The sequence below is a fragment of the Dendrobates tinctorius genome, unplaced genomic scaffold (assembly GCF_039654945.1).
Source record: "Dendrobates tinctorius isolate UK_male_01 unplaced genomic scaffold, ASM3965494v1 ptg000108l, whole genome shotgun sequence".
Taxonomy (NCBI): Eukaryota; Metazoa; Chordata; class Amphibia; order Anura; family Dendrobatidae; genus Dendrobates; species Dendrobates tinctorius.
Genome location: NW_027361776.1, coordinates 3684193 through 3702378, shown reverse-complemented (window position 1 = coordinate 3702378; position 18186 = coordinate 3684193).

Genomic DNA, 18186 nt, shown 5'->3' with positions numbered 1-18186 from the left:
GCAGAGCTCGGAAGGGAAGCAGCGCCATTTGACGTTTTTGGCTGGAATTGAGATCGGACACCATGTCGCGATTGGAAAACCCCTGATGTACCTAAACAGTGGAAACCCCCCACAAATGACACCATTTTGTAAACTAGACCCCCCAAGGAACTTATCTAGATGCTTGGTGAGCACTTTGAACCCCCCAGTGCTTCACAGAAGTTTATAATGCCCGGGCATGAAAATAAAAAAATCGTATTTTTTCCACAAACATGATCAATTAGTCCCCAATTTTTTCATTTTCCCAAGGGTAACTAGAGAAATTGGACCCCAAATGTTGTTGTCCAATTTGTCATGAGTACGCTGACACCCCATATGTGGGAGAAAACTACTGTATGGACACACGTCAGGGCTCGGAAGGGAAGTAGTGACGTTTTGGAATGCAGACTTTGATGGAATGGTCTGCGGGTGTCATGTGCGTTTGGAGAGCCCCTGATGTACCTAAACTATTGAAACTCCCCACAAGTGACCCCATTTTGGACACTAGACCCCCCACGGAACTTATCTAGATGTGTGGTGAGCACTTTGAACCCCCAAGTGCTTCACAGAAGCTTAGAACGCTCGGACGTGAAAATAAAATAATCATTTTTTTCCACAAAAATGATATTTTTGCCCCCAATTTTTTATTTTCCTAAGGGTAACAGGAGAAACTGGACCCCAAAAATTGTTTTGCAATTTGACTTGAGTAGGCTGATACCCTACATGTGGGGGTAAAACACTGTTTGGGCGCATGGCAGAGCTTGGAAGGGAAGGAGCACCATTTGACTTTTTCAACTCAGAATTGGCTGGAATTGAGATCAGACACCATGTTGCATTTGGAGTACCCCTGATGTGCCCAAACAGTGGAAACCCCCAATTCTATCTCCAACCCGAACCCCAACACACCCCTAACCCTAATCTCAGCCCTAACCCTAACCCTAGCCCTAACCCTAGCCATAACCCTAGCCCTAACCCTAACCCTAATGGAAAAATGGAAATAAATACATTTTTTTTATTTTATTATTTTTCCCTAACTAAGGGGGTGATAACGGGGGGTTTGATTTACTATTTATGGCGGTTTTTATATTTGGCAGCTGTCGCACGCTAAAATACGCTTTTTATTGTAAAAATAGTTTTTGCATCACCACATATTGAGAGCTATAATTTTTCCGTATTTTGACCCACCGAGTCATGTGAGGTCTTATTTTTTGCGGGATGAGTTGACATTTTTATTGGTACCATTTTCGGGCACGTGACATTTTTTGAACGCTTTTTATTCCGATTTTTTGGACGCAGAATGAACAAACACCAGAGTTTCATGAATTTCTTTTGGGGGAGTGCGTTTACACCGTTCCGCGTGTGATAAAATTGATAATTCAGTTTTATTCTTCGGGTCAGTACGGTTACAGCGATACCTCATTTAGGTCGTTTTTTTATGTTTTGTCGGTTTTATGCAATGAAAACTATTTTATAAAAAAAATAATTATTTTTGCATCGCTTTATTCTGCGAGCTATAACTTTTTTATTTTTTCACTGATGATGCTGTGTGGTGGCTCGTTTTTTGTGGGACAAGATGACGTTTTCAGCGGTACCATGGATATTTATATGCGTCTTTTTGATCGCGCGTTATTACACTTTTTGTTTGGCGGTATGATAATAAATCATTATTTTTTGCTTCGTTTTTTATTTTTATTTTTTAAGGGGTTCGCTAAAGGGGTTAACTAATGGGACAGTTTTATAGGGCGGGTCGTTACGGACGCGGCAATACCTAATATGTGTACTTTTATTGTTTTTTTTTTTTTTATTTCCAAAAAATGGATTTATTTGGGGGAATATTTTTTTTTTTTCTAATTTATTTGGCGTTTTTTTTAAATTTATTTTAACACTTTTTTTTATTTTTTTTTTAACTTTATTAAATAGTCCCAGGTGGGACATCACTGTCCTGTGACAGATCGCTGATCTGTCACATCACAGATCACTGTGACAGATCAGCAATCTGTCACAGGCAGTGCAGAAGGCTTCCTCATGCCTGCGCTTTGCAGGCACTGAGGAAGCCAGCTTCCTGCAGGCCCCCGTCGCCATCTTGGATTTGGGGGCCTGCAGGAAAGGAGCCCCCCGCAGCAGCGCTGCACATTGCGCTGCCGTGGGGGGATCAGGGAAGCACGGAGGGAGCCCCCTCCCTGCCGATGCTTCCCTTTAACCCCCGGTACACCGCGATCATGTTTGATCGCGGTGTGCAAGGGGTTAACGTGTCGGGGGCGGTCCGTGACCACCCCTGACACATTGTGCCGGGTGTCAGCTGTGATAGTCAGCTGACACCCGGCCGCGATTAGCGGCGCTCACCACGTGGGCGCCGCTGATCACGGTAGACGTACTATCCCGTCCATGGGCATAGGGGCCCGGGTCCCATGGACGGGATAGTACGTCTGATGTCAGAAAGGGGTTAAAGCCCTCCTGATGAGTGAGGCAAGTCTTCTGGCAAATGTGTGTTTCCCAGGTTTTGTGAGGTGTTTCCCATCTCTTGCGAGAAGTCCATCGTAGAGGTAATTCACGCCATGGTCCAATAATCCAAATCCTTGCTGCCTGCACCACCGTCGTAGCCAGTTGTTCACCTCTAGTATCCTATTCCTTCTTCTGATGCCATGGCCATCGACTGGGAGGATTGATGAGAAAATAACCTGTACGTTCCGTTCTTTTATTTTCTTCCCCAGAATTTCAAAGTCTTCGCATTAGAGATGATGCCCTACCGTTTGGTTGAAAGCGAGGCTTTCCGCGAGCTCATGGCCTACGCAGTCCCACGCTATGACCTACCCAGTCGGCACTTCTTGTCTCGAAAAGTCATCCCAGCCCTCCACCTGCATGTGAAAGACCGCATTGTCCATGCACTCAAGCAATCAATGAGTGGAAAGGTGCACCTCACAACAGATGCATGGTCCTGTAAGCATGGCCAGGGCCGTTATGTGTCCGTCACTGCGCACTGGGTTAATGTGGTGGATGCAGGCTCCACAGGGGACAGCGGCGGTGGAACAGTGCTGACTAACCCACGGTATAGGAAACAGTTGGCTGTAGGCTTACGACCCTCCTCCTCCATAAGCGAAAGCTCGTCCACAGAGCGCAGTCGCACGAGCACTCCATCTGCAGCTGGCAGTGTTGCACATGAGGTTTCCCACTATCGAACTGCTAGTGGTAAGCGTCAGCAGGCTGTGTTAAAGATGATGTCTTTGGGCGACAACAGACACACCGCGGAGGTACTGACCGACTACTTGCAGCGACAAACTGAGTCATGGCTGGGCAGTCTACATCTTGAGCCAGGCAAGGTAGTCAGTGATAACGGCCGTAATTTTGTGGTAGCCATAGCCCTTGCAAAACTCACACACATACCTTGCCTGGCTCACACTTTGAACCTGGTGGTGCAGTGGTTCCTTAATAATTATCCGGAGTTAACATCCCTGCTCCATAAGGTGCGAAGACTGTGCTCGCACATCCGTCGCTCGCCCGTACACTCCAGTTGTATGCAGAAGCTGCAGTGATTGCTCCACCTCTTCAAGCACCGCCTAATCATAGACGTTGCAACAAGGTGGAACTCCACCCTGCACATGGTTGCGAGGCTGTGCGAACTGAGGCAGGCTGTAATGCATTTGTGGGAGGATACACGGGCAAGCAGTTTGAGGGAAGACATGGAATTGTCGGGTGTGCAGTGGTCAAAGCTGAAAGACCTCTGTAAAGTCCTTCAGTGTTTTGAGGAATGCACACGGCTGGTAAGCGCAGACGACGCCATCATAAGCATGGGCATCCCACTTATGCGTCTGCTCATGCAAAGTTTGACGCACATTAAGTATCTGGCGTCTGCAGCGGAGGAGGAGGAAGAGGGAAGCCTTGACGACAGTCAGCCATTGCCTGGTCAGGGAACTGTCCTGGACGAGGTGGAGGAAGAAGAAGAGGAGGAGGATGAGAGGGATAATTTTTTTGGGCAGGAGGATGCTTCTCAGGGGGCTAGAGAAATTGTTAGCGTTCCAAGGTCAGGTACAGGGTTTGTGCGTGACTGTAGGGATGTGGATTTGCCAGAAAGTGCCCCACCACCCAGCAGTGGCAGTGCATTATTGACACCTGGAACATTGGCCCACATGTGCAATCGCACATGTGGGCCAATGTTCCAGGTGTCAATAATGCACTGCCACTGCTGGGTGGAGGAGCACTTTCTGGCAAATCCACATCCCTACAGATATACCTACAGGATACCTTTTGGATCCTAAAAAGGGACCCCCGCATTGCCAAAATGATGAAGGATGATGACTACTGGCTGGCCAGCAACCTCGATCCAAGCTACACAGGCAAATTACACAACATCATGCCACAGGAGAACCTAGAGATAATATTGGCTAACAAACAAGCAACTCTGGTAAACCGTTTGTTTGAGGCTTTTGCAGTACACAGCAGCGGTGCTGATTCTCCCACGAGCCGTAGTGGGCACAATGGAAGAGGTGTTTGTGGTGCACACTGCCGAAGTGGCGTTGGAGACAGGGGTTTCATGACCATGTTGTGGACTGATTTCTCAAGTACCGCTCACACGACTGCTAATACTGCATCGATTAAAAGTGACAGGAGACAGCAGTTGTCAACTACGGTTACAAACTACTTCTCCTCCCATGTTGATGTTCTCTCTCACAGGTCATTCCCCTTTGATTATTGGGCCTCTAAACTGGACACCTGGCCTGAATTGGCACAATATGCCTTACAGGAGCTCGCTTGCCCTGCTGCTAGTGTGTTATCTGAAAGAGTCTTCAGTGCTGCTGGATCAATCCTGACAGAAAAAAGGTCCCGTCTGGTGACCCAAAATGTTGATGATCTAACCTTCATTAAAATGAACTATGCATATGTTTCAAAGGATTTTGTCCCACCTTCCCCTGATGACACATAGGTTGCCAGAAAACTGCCTCGCTTTTGTCCTCCTCTTCCTCGGACTTGCCCAATTTCGCCATTTGCAGCAGCTGAATGTCCAGCCAACACATCAACATATGCCATTATTTAAACCTCCCTAACTGGGCTGCCCACCCCCCCAATGGCTGGGGTCAAGACCTGGTGCACCCGGGCATGTGCCGTTGCTCTGAACAGGTGGATGGGCCCACTGATAGCCAACGGCACTGGCACAGGGCCCCTCATAGTACAATAGTGTCGCTGATGGTGGGGGGCCCCACTCGCCTTCAGACACACCAGCATACTATGAAGGGCCCTGTGAGAGTACCGTCGCCCACAAGTGTGCGCCCCCTGCTTGGTCATGGCCACAGCACTTGCAAGTTGCAATACTTACCTCTCCCTGCTCCACCGCTGTGTAGTCTGGGCAGTTAAGTCCTTCACAGCGACAGCCACTAGAAATTTGGGGTATTGATTGATGATGGTTAAGATGTAGCTATGGCCTGTCCTGCTGGCCTCTACCTTCAGATGATCAATGGCTACCATTTGTAATGGATGTCAACTTTCAAGCGGATGCAGTGGTGCTTTATGATCACCTTTCACAGTGGTGATAGTCGCAGACGTGTGACATTACTGCCACCATTTTTCAAGGTCTCCTCTCATGCCAATCTAATAGAATCGCCTACGGCCTGTGGCTTCTGTCTTTTGCACTCCAAAATGACCAGACACGCAGTGATAGGCAGTGAGGACCATGTCTATATCTCTCCCTGTGATCACAATTTGATGGAGATGAGTAACGGTGATGTGATCCACGCTACTGCGATAAAGCAATCCTTTCTTCACAAAGAACCGTTTTCGCTATCTCCACAGACACAGTAATTGAGGGTCTGCATCGCCTCTGCAACATCTACCGGGAGGTTTTCCCGCGATGAGTAATTCCCAAATTTCTGCTAACACTCGACTTTCCGTCTGTACTTGTATCCATGTAGTTTCTAATAGGGGAGAGTCTGGACTGGCTTACTGAGATTGAAATATTTACGAAGATTTAAAAGTACCACAACACTGTATACTGGTGTACGCTTCGAATATCTTTCCCTTTTTCTACTTTTTAAATTCTGGTGTAATACATACTGAGCCTGTGAGTGTCTGTGTCTGACTCTGGAAGTATAGATGGAAATTTACAATTACCCCTAAGCTGGATACACCTGGTATGTGCTGATACAGTACCTTTGTTCAAAATTTTTTTTATTACGGTATCATCCATAGTGAGTGAGCGTGTGGTTTACGCCTTCTATATATACAGTGAATTGGAGATACCAATTTTTACCCTATACTGGATACAGCTTGTATCTTGTTATACTGTACCTTTGTTCGACATTTAGTATTACAGTCAAATCCATACTGTGTAAGCATCTGAGAGTGACTACGGGACTATGTATACGGAGATTTCAATTGTACCCTATAATATATATACTTGCTATCTTGTTATCCAGTACCTTTTTTACAACATTTTTTATAATGGTCAAACCCAGACTGAGTGAGCGTCTGAGGGTGACTCCGGAAATATATACCGAGATTTCAAATTTGGCCAACACTGTATACATAATAACATAGTAACATAGTTATTAAGGTTGAAGCGAGACTTTAAGTCCATTTAGTTCAACCCATATCCTATCCTAACTTGCCCTAACATGTTGATCCAGAGGAAGGCAAAAAAAACCCATGTGGCAAACAGTAAGCTTCACATTGGGAAAAAAAATTCCTTCCCGACTCCACATACGGCAATCAGACTAGCTCCCTGGATCAACGCAATATTAAGGAAACTAGTGTATATACCCTGTAATATTATACTTTTCAAGAAAGGCATCCAGTCCCTTCTTAAATTTTAGTAGGGAATCACTCATTACAACATCATATGGCAGAGAGTTCCATAGTCTCACTGCTCTTACAGTAAAGAATCCGCATCTGTGAGTATGCTTAAACCTTCTTTCCTCCAGACGTAGAGGATGCCCCCTTGTCCCAGTCACAGGTCTAAGAGTAAAAAGATCATTAGAAAGGTCTTGGTATTGTCCCCGCATATATTTATACATTGTTATAAGATCACCCCGAAGCCTTTGATTCTCCAAACTAAATAACCCCAAGTGTAATAACCTGTCTTGGTATTGCAGACCCCTTAGTTCCCTAATAACCTTGGTCGCTCTTCTCTGCACCCGCTCCAGTTCAGCTATGTCTTTCTTATACACCGGAGACCAGAACTGTGCACAGTATTCTAAGTGTGGTCGCACTAGTGACTTATATAGAGGTAAAATTATGTTCTCCTCATGAGCATCTATGCCTCTTTTAATGCATCCCATTATTTTATTTGCCTTTGCAGCAGCTGCCTGACACTGGCCGCTAAATGTGAGTTTGTCGTCCACTCATACACCCAGGTCTTTTTCAGTGACTGTTTTGCCCAGTGTTTTACAATTAAGCACATAATTATACATCTTGTTCGTTCTACCCAAGTGCATGACCTTACATTTATCCCCATTAAAGCTCATTTGCCATTTATCAGCCCAAGCTTCTAGTTTACATAAATCCTCCTGTAATATAAAATTGTCCTCCTCTGTATTGATTACCCTGCAGAGTTTAGTGTCATCTGCAAATATTGAAATTCTACTCTCTATGCCCCCTACAAGGTCATTAATAAATATGTTAAAGAGAAGCGGGCCCAAAACTGACCCCTGTGGTACCCCACTGCTAACCGTGACCCAGTCCGAGTGTGCTCCATTAATAACCACCCTTTGTTTCCTATCCCTGAGCCAGCTCTTAACCCACCTACACATATTTTCCCCTATCCCCATTGTTCTCATTTTATGTATCAACCTTTTGTGTGGCACCGTATCAAAAGCTTTTGAAAAGTCCATGTACACCACGTCCACTGCATTCCCTTGGTCCAGTCCGGAACTTACCTCTTCATAAAAGCTTATCAGATTAGTCTGACAGGAACGGTCCCTTGTAAACCCATGTTGATATTGGGTCATAAGGTTATTCTTCTCCAGATACTCCAGTATAGTATCTCTTAGAAAACCCTCCAGGATTTTACCCACAGTTGCAGTTAAACATACTGGCCTATAATTTCCAAGTTCAGTTTTTGTCCCCTTTTTGAATATTGGCACCACATTTGCTATACGCCAGTCCTGTGGTACAGACCCTGTTATTATGGAATCTTTAAAGATTAAAAATAATGGTATATCTATGACTGTGCTTAATTCCTGCAGTACTCGGGGGTGTATCCCATCCGGGCCCGGGGATTTGTCAATTTTAGTGATTTTTAGACGCCGCCGTACTTCCTGCTGGGTTAAGCAGGTGACATTTAGCGAACAATTTTTATCCCTGATCATGTTATCTGTCATGGGATTTTCTTGTGTAAATACTGTTGAAAAAAAGTCATTTAGCATATTGGCTTTTTCCTCATCCTCATCCACCATTTCACCCAGACTATTTTTAAGGGGGCCAACACTATCATTTTTTAGTTTCTTACTATTTATGTAGTTAAAGAATATTTTGGGATTATTTTTACTTTCTCTGGCAATGAGTCTCTCTGTGTCAATCTTTGCTGTCTTGATTTGCTTTTTACAGAATTTATTTAATTTTCTGTATTTATTTAATGCCTCATCACTACCTACTTGCTTTAATTCTCTAAATGCTTTATTTTTATCTCTTATTGCGCCCCTTACAGCTCTATTTAGCCATAGTGGTTTCCTCCTATTTCTAGCATGTTTATTCCCATACGGTATATATTGTGCACAGGTCCTATTCAAGATGCTAATAAACTTCTCCCATTTTCTTTGTGTATTTTTATGTCTCAGTAGAGTTGAGCGACTTTTGGTTTTTTAGGGTCGTTTCGTTTCGTGAAACCCGACTTTGCCAAAAGTCGGGTCGAGCAAGATCGTCCGATTATAGGGATAAGTCGGGGTCGTCCCGAAACACGAAACCCAATGTAAGTCAATGGGGAATAAAAGTCGGCAGTGAGAGGAGGACAGGAAACACACCTACAGTGCCCATTTGAATGCCAAAAGCATCAATTCTTCTTACTTAAGCTTGTCAACCTTAATTAACTTCTTAATACAAGTTACGCACTGAAAAATGGGGGTTATTTGGCTAAAGTTGTGGGGGGGAGGGCTGGCTCCAGGTTTTCATGTGCCCTGGGCGAAAGAGCGCCCCTTTAACACATACCACAACTCATCATGCTCCGATACGGCAGAGAAATAGCGGTATAGTACAATGAAAAATACTTCACTTTTTACATCTCATGACAAGGCCCATCTATTTCTCCATACAGAATCATTGGTCCCATATAATGTTTGAAACAGTATATGATGAGCTCCACATAATGCTACAGTATATGTTGGTCCCCATGGATGAAGCTCCACTGTCTTATGGGCCCAAATAATGCTCCAAACATAATGGGCCCCATTTCTAATGCTCTAGTGTATAATGGGCCCTGTAAATGCTGCTCCAGTGTCTGATGTCCACCTTTGGAATGTTCCAGTGTATGGTGGGCCCCATCTATCATTCTCCAGAGTATAGTGCTCCCCAAAAATTGCTGTCCCAACATTGAAAACAATGAAATAAGTCTCCTCGCTAGGGAATCCCTGTACTAGTCTGGACTCCTCGTCGTCCCCATCTTCCATCTCACTGCACAGTATTTCAACCTTGCAAGTGCTGTGATCCTGAGCAAGCAGGGGGGGCCCACTCATTGGCGACGGCACTGGCACAGGGCCCCTGATAGTACGGTGGTGTGTCTGATGGCGGGTGGGCCGAACCTGCGCTTTCATCTGCAGCTTCCTCTTTGTCACCGTGTAAGATGGAACTGTATATGGGAAGGGTAACCTGAGTTTCATCAGGGTCAGATTCAGGCCGTGTAGCGTGCGAAGGGAATGTAGTGGTCTGGGTCAATGTACCAGCAGATTCATCGAGCAGTGGCTGGGCATCAGTGCACTTGTGTCGCCCCCAGGAGTACGGTCTCCACAGTGGGATTACCTTCCTCCTAGGGAGTGTGATGTCATGCTTGGGAGCAACGAAGGATCTCTCTAGCAGGTTAACTGATTGGGCGGCGTTATTCCCACGAGTCATGACCCTCCAAACAGCGTTCATGAAGGCAAAGTGTTTGTTTTACGTGGGCAATATGGTTGCAAAGCTGAACCTTAAAGGAATGTCCAGAAGGGCACCACCAGGAGTGGAGCCTACGGTTTAATTCGACTCCACCTGGGAAACCTCAACCATGCAAGCTACAGAAAAGATGCACACATTGCAAGCTTAATTCCGTTAACGAACGAGACTCCGCCATGCCCCGCGGTCCGAGTCCGGCTTACTAGAGGGACACGTGAGGCTCTGGCACATGAGATTGGCCAATAACTGGTGGGTCATGCCCTTACATGTCCGTGGCTGCATGTGCGCTACACTGAAAAGGCCAGCGTTTGTCGCTTACAGGTCCAGATAACCTGCTGAACAACGTTAGTGATGGGGATCTGTGATTACAATTATTACCCGCGAACGATGATTTCCCAGTAAGTGCAGGTCAACCGCAGTTCCGGAATTAGGCCTAACCGTCATTCCTGAAAAAATGAAAAACTTACGTGTGCAAACCACAGGTGCTGTAGCTTGCTTAACAGCTCGCCAGCCATTCTCAGGCCCAGTATGGATTACACGTGATTGCACAAAGGTGAGAAAGGGTACCGTATCCCCGGATAACATGTATGGATAGCGTACACATTCAAAATATATGTCTATACATCAGGAGGCAGGCTCAGACGGTACAGGCCCAGTATGGCTTGCACGTGATTGCACAAAGGTGAGAAAAGGTACCGTATCCCCGGATAACATGTATGGATAGCGTACACATTCAAAATATATGTCTATACATCAGGAGGCAGGCTCAGACGGTATAGGCCCAGTATGGCTTGCACGTGATTGCACAAAGGTGAGAAAGGTTACCGTATCCCCAGATAACATGTATGGATAGCGTACACATTCAAAATATATGTCTATACATCAGGAGGCAGGCTTAGACGGTGTTAGGCCCAGTATGGCTTGCACGTGATTGCACAAAGGTGAGAAAGGTTACCGTATCCCCGGATAACATGTATGGATAGCGTACACATTCAAAATATATGTCTATACATCAGGAGGCAGGCTTAGACGGTGTTAGGCCCAGTATGGCTTGCACGTGATTGCACAAAGGTGAGAAAGGTTACTGTATCCCCGGATAACATGTATGGATAGCGTACACATTCAAAATATATGTCTATACATCAGGAGGCAGACTTAGACGGTGTTAGGCCCAGTATGGCTTGCACGTGATTGCACAAAGGTGAGAAAGGGTACCGTATCCCCAGATAACATGTATGGATAGCGTACACATTCAAAATATATGTCTATACATCAGGAGGCAGGCTCAGACGGTGTCAGGCACAGTATGGATTTGACGGCCCAGACTACACAGCGGAAGAGCAGGGAGAGGTAAAGATTGCAAATGCTGGGGCCCTGCCCAAGCAATGGGGGCCCACTCGTGGGCGTCGGTACTGGCACTGGGCCCCTCATAGTACGGCGGTGTGTCTGACGGCGGGTGTGCACCACCACCGTCAGAGACACTTGATTGCACTATGAGGGACCCTGTGCCAGTGCCCGCGCCCAAGAGTCGGCCTACCCACCTGTCCAGGGCAACGGCACTCGCACGGTATTACCAGTTGTGTGAGCGGTACTTGAAAAATCAGTCCACAACATTGTCATGAAACCCCTGTCTCCAACGCCACTTCTGCTGTGTGCACCACAAACACCACTGCCAAGCTGCCCCCGGCCCGTACGGCTCGTGTGAGAACCACCACCGCTGCTGTGTGCTGGGAATGCCTCAAGCAACCGATTTACCAGAGTTGCTTGTTTATTAGCCAATATTAGGTCAAGGTTCTCCTGTGGCATGATGTTTTGTAATTTGCCTTTATAGCGTGGATCCAGGATGCTGGCCAACCAGTAGTCGTCATCGTTCATCATTTTGGCAATGCGGGGGTCCCTTTTTAGGATCTGCAAGGCATAATCTGACATGTGGGCCAATGTTCCCGGTGTCAATGATGCACTGCGAGTGCTGGTTGGAGGAGCACTTTCTGGCAAATCCACATCCCTCCAGTCACGAACAAACCCTGTACCAGACCTTGCCATGCCAACATTTTCACTTGCCCCACGAGATGCATCCTCCTCCCCTAAGTAATCATCCCCATCATCATCCTCCTCCTCCTCTTCTTCCTCCACCTCGTCCAGGAGAGGTCCCTGAGCAGACAATGGCTGAATGTCATCAAGGATTCCCTCCTCGTCAACATTGGCTGCAGACGCCTGCTCCTTAAGGTGCGTCAAAGTTTGCATGAGCAGACGCATAAGTGGGATGCTCATGCTTAGGATGGCGTCGTCTGCGCTTACCAGCCGTGTGCATTCCTCAAAACACTGAAGGACTTTACAGAGGTCTTTCAGCTTCGACCATTGCACACCTGTCAACTCCATGTCTGCTCTCAAAGTGCCTGGCCGTGTATCCTCCCACAAATGCATTATGGCCTGCCTCTGCTCGCACAGCCGCTCCACCATGTGCAGGGTGGAGTTCCACCTTGTTGCAATGTCGATAATGAGGTGGTGGTTGGGAAGGTGGAGCAATCGCTGCAGCTTCTGCATACGAACGGAGTGTACAGGCGACCGGCGGATGTGCGCGCACAGTCTTCGCACCTTCTGGAGCAGGGCTGTTAACTCCGGATAATTTTTGAGGAAGCACTGCACCACCAGGTTCAAGGTGTGAGCCAAGCAAGGTATGTGGCTGAGTTTTGAAAGGGCTATGGCTGCCACAAAATTACGGCCGTTATCACTAACTACCTTGCCTGCCTCAAGATGTACACTGCCCAGCCATGACTCAGTTTGTCGCTGATAGTACTCGGCCAGCACCTCGGCGGTGTGTCTGTCGCCCAAACACATCATCTGCAACACAGCCTGCTGACACTTTCCACTAGCTGCTCGATAGGGGGACACATCGTGTGCAACAGTGGCAGCTGCAGATGGAGTGCTCGTACGACTGCGCTCTGTGTACGAGCTTTCGCTTCTGGAGGAGGAGGAGGAGGAGGGTCGAACGCCTACAGCCAACTGTTTCCTATACCGTGGGCTAGGCAGCACTGTCCCACCACCGCTGTCCCCTGTGGACCCTGCATCCACCACATTAACCCAGTGCGCAGTGATGGACACGTAACGGCCCTGGCCATGCCGACTGGACCATGCATCAGTTGTGAGGTGCCCCTTACCGCTCACTGACTGCTTGAGTGCATGGACAATGCGGTCTTTCACATGATGGTGGAGGGCTGGGATGGCTTTGCGAGAGAAGAAGTGGCGACTGGGTAGGTCATAGCGTGGTACTGCATAGGCCATGAGTTAGCGGAAAGCTGTGCTTTCCACCAACCGAAAGGGCATCATCTCAAACGAGATTAGTTTGGCAATGTGGGCGTTCAAACCCAGTGTACGCGGATGAGAGACTGAGTACTTTCTTGACCTACTCATAGTGTCTGGGAGGGTGAGCTGGACTTGAGAGCTGCATATGGTGGAAGTAGCGGTGGACAGGGCGGACTGAGAGAGGGTTGATGATGGTGATGGAGTTGGTGTTCTTTCTGATGGCCTAGAATCAGTCTTTCGTTGATATAACAGTGGGATTCCCTGACTGCTGTGGCCTTGCAACGACACCTCAACATTTGCTGCTGTGCTAACCGGTGGGCTTACAGTGGGGGAAACAATGTAGCGTTGCTGACTACCTTCATTGTGATCAGTTGCACATGTGGCACTTGAGGTTTGGTGTTGTGTCCACGCTTGCAAGTGCATGCTGGTTAAATGTCTAAGCATGCAACTGGTATTCAAATTTTTCAGATTTTTCCCTCGACTAAAGGTCTTTGCGCACTTCTTACAGATAACCTTGGCCTGATCATGAGGATTTTGTTCAAAAAAGTGCCACACTGCACTCTTCCTACTTTGGCAGACATTTTGCGGCCTAGCACGCTGTGATCTTTTGACCCTCTGGACAAGCTGTCCAGCAACTCTTTTGATGTTTGGAACTTGTCTTTGGAGTGCTCCGGGCCTGCCAGATAACAGCTGTTGCGATGTCGATGTCTGCTGTGGATGCTCCTCATCTGAGCTATTGGAAGCAGCACCCTCTTCCCCCAATGGATGCCAATCTGGGTCAACAACTGGGTCATCCATCACCTCCTCTTCTATGTCATGTGCACCTTCCTCTGTGTCACTGTGTATGGTGGTATAGTGTGCGGGAAGGGGCACCTGAGTCTCATCAGGGTCAGAATCTGGCTCTGTACACTGGGAGGACAATGTAGTGCTCTGAGTGAATGTACCAGCAGAATCATCCATCAGCGGCTGTGCATCAGTGCACTCCATGTCAGATTCATCTTGGCCTGGGTAATTCACCATTTCACTTGATAATCCAGGCATGGTATGTGAAAACAGCTCCATGGAGTAATCAGTAGTATGGTCTGCGTCATCCTTCAATCTTGGTTGTGATGAAGGACACAAGGAAAGGTGTGGATCATGAACATGAGCCTCCAATGACGACTCAGTGCTTTTACTTTTTACAACTGAAGAAGAGGAGGCGATAGAGCTGGAGGCTGAGTCAGCAATGTAAGACAAAACTTTTTCCTGATGCTCTGGCTTTAAAAGCGGTTTGCCAACTCCTAGAAAACTAAGCGTTCGAGGCCTTATGTAGCCAGACGATGAGGCAGGCTCAACACCTCCTGCATTCAGTCCTATTTTGCTCTTGCCACTACCATCAGATCCACCACCAACACCATCATTACCAGCTGCCAACCCCCGCCCAATTCCACGGCCTCTTCCACCACCCTTCCTCATTTTTGGTAGAAATGTAGACAAAATCCAACAAACTATATAGTAATGTAAAACAAGGTACAAGGTGTCTATAGGACAGGGGAGATTTTGAATTTCTGCAGACACTTGTGGACACTGGACACTTTTGGATTGTGTGAGGCCCACTGAATATCTGAGCGCTGTCACAGGCTCGATGGCACAGCTGTGACCAAAGTGACTAGAGGATAAGGGAGATTTTGAATTTCTGCAGACACTTGTGGACACTGGACACTTTTGGATTGTGTGAGGCCCACTGAATATCTGAGCGCTGTCACAGGCTCGATGGCACAGCTGTGACCAAAGTGACTAGAGGATAAGGGAGATTTTGAATTTCTGCACACACTAGTGGCAACTGGACACTTTTGGATTGTGTGAGGCCCACTGAATATCTAAGCGCTGTCACAGGCTCGATGGCACAGCTGTGACCAAAGTGACTAAAGGATAAGGGAGATTTTGAATTTCTGCAGACACTTGTGGACACTGGACACTTTTGGATTGTGTGAGGCCCACTGAATATCTGAGCGCTGTCACAGGCTCGATGGCACAGCTGTGACCAAAGTGACTAGAGGATAAGGGAGATTTTGAATTTCTGCACACACTAGTGGACACTGGACACTTTTGGATTGTGTGAGGCCCACTGAATATCTGAGCGCTGTCACAGGCTCGATGGCACAGCTGTGACCAAAGTGACTAGAGGATAAGGGAGATTTTGAATTTCTGCAGACACTTGTGGACACTGGACACTTTTGGATTGTGTGAGGCCCACTGAATATCTGAGCGCTGTCACAGGCTCGATGGCACAGCTGTGACCAAAGTGACTAGAGGATAAGGGAGATTTTGAATTTCTGCACACACTAGTGGACACTGGACACTTTTGGATTGTGTGAGGCCCACTGAATATCTGAGCGCTGTCACAGGCAGAAATTGGCTAGTGTATCACAAACTACAAGGTGTATGTAGAATTGGGCAGAAAAGGAATCTCTCTAGAGTGCAGGTCTGTAAGAACGGAACATGTCCTCGACTTATTCTCACAGAGTGACACACTGATAGCTTCACTGTGGCTATGATAACAGCCGTTACACGGTACTGTGTGAGGAGCGTACACTGCTGTATGGTGTGAAAAAAATGCACGCTCAGTACCTCAGCAGGACAAAAAAAAAAATTGCGATTGCTTTTAAAAAAGCAGTTTGCGGAGCAGTGGGTAAACAGCAATGCAGGAATGTCAGGAAGCCTTAGAAGGCAGCCCAACAACCAACACCACTGATACACCACTATATAGCCTCCCCTTGCACTGCACACAGTGACTGGTGTTTGTACAGGCAAAATCGCTAGCAGCAGAAGCAGTTTTTTTTCCTTCTTCCCTGCCTAACGGTCTCCCTACAGAATCAGCAGCAACCTCTCCCTATGCTAAGATCGGCAGAAGTAAGATGGCGGTCGGCGTGCACGCCCTTTTATACCCTCTGTGACGCCCACCAAAGCAAGCCAATCACTTGCATGCCCTTCTGAAAGATGGTGGTGACCCGTGCCTATGTCATCACGTTGCCCACAGTGTCCGTGGATCCTGATTGGCTGAAAAAGAGCACAAAACAAACTTTTGAAACGCGACTTTGGCGCGTAAGTCGCCGACCTCGTGGCCTACCTCATCCCAGGGTCGGGTTTCGTTTCATGAAACCCGACTTTGCCAAAAGTCGGCGACTTTTGAAATTTTTCGACCCGTTTCGCTCAACTCTATGTCTCAGGATATCGTCCCAGTTATTTGCACCAAGATCATCTCTCATCCGTTGGAAATTTGCCTTCCTGAAGTTTAGTGTCCTTGTAACCCCTCCACTACACATCTTATTAAAGGATACATGAAAACTTATTAATTTGTGATCACTAGAGTTGAGCGAAACGGGTCGAAAAATTTCAAAAGTCGCCGACTTTTGGCAAAGTCGGGTTTCATGAAACGAAACCCGACCCTAGGATGAGGTCGGCCACGAGGTCGGCGACTTACGCGCCAAAGTCGCGTTTCAAAAGTTTGTCTTTTGAACGTCTGTGACCGCGGTGGTTTATCCGGCTGATAAGTCCATTGATGCACTCTCTGTGCACGGACAGCGGTCGTCACTCCCAGCTGGGCCAAGATCTCGGCTTTCAGTTTGTCAAAGTCCTGTGCGGCTTCAGGCTCTAAGTCATAATATGCCTTTTGGGCCTCACAGGAAAGAAACGGGGCAATCAGGCCGGCCCATCGTGCCTTCGGCCATTTTTCTCACACTGACGTCCGTTCAAACGTGGTCAGGTATGCCTCGACGTCATCTTCGGTCGTCATCTTCTGCCAGTACCGACTCACGTGAATCACTCTCGACTCGGCTTCCAGGTTAAGCTCAGGTAAGCTTGCCAAGCGCTGCGCCACCTGCTGGAGAAGCGAACGATCGGTAACTGTCATGTCCACCAACTCCTTCAGCTGGGCCATCATCACCCGATTAGCTTCTTGCTTGACGGCGGTGGACTGTACCAGCGCTTTCACCACGTCCTCCATGCTCATGCTTGCAACGTGATGCCCGCATTCTCCACCACAATGTGATAAAACACTCCGGGATCGCCTTTGCTGGGGTCAAAGGTCACGTGCATTCAGCAGGAAACTCAGGCGCAGAGCTGGGAGTCGGGTATAACTGACACTGGGTCAGGTTTATTAAAGGTGAAAGCAATGCAAAAAGGAAATAAAACATAAAACAAATCCTTGCCTGTCCGGCACTAACTAAACAATGGACAACCTAACTACCAACTGGCGGGCTTCTCCCGTCCAGCCAAACCACAGTTGCAGTGGGCACTGCTTTTACTCACGTGTGTCTCTCACACAGACAGGCTCTCTGTGTTCCCAGGCTGAGACACTCACACAACCACATGGCATCCTTTTATATCCACCTCCCATTATTCATTAGCAAGCAGGTACGATACTGACCAGACTAGGCCACATAGGAAAGGAATCTGGGCGAGATATACCTGCCCTCATCCACTATTCCCACATGATTCTCACAATATGGAGCATTATTTGGGCCCATCATACACTGGAGCATCATCCATGAGGCCCATCATATACTGGAGCATTCCAAATGGGGGACATCAGACACTGAAGCAGCATTTACGGGGCCCATTATACACTGGAGCATTAGAAATGGAGCCCATTATATATGGAGCATTATTTGGGCCTATAACACACTGGAGCATCGTCCATGGGGACCATCATATAGTATAGCATTATGTGGAGCTCATCATATACTGTATGGAACATTATATGTGACCAATTATTCTGTATGGAGCAATATATGGGGCTCATTATTCTGTATGGCGCAC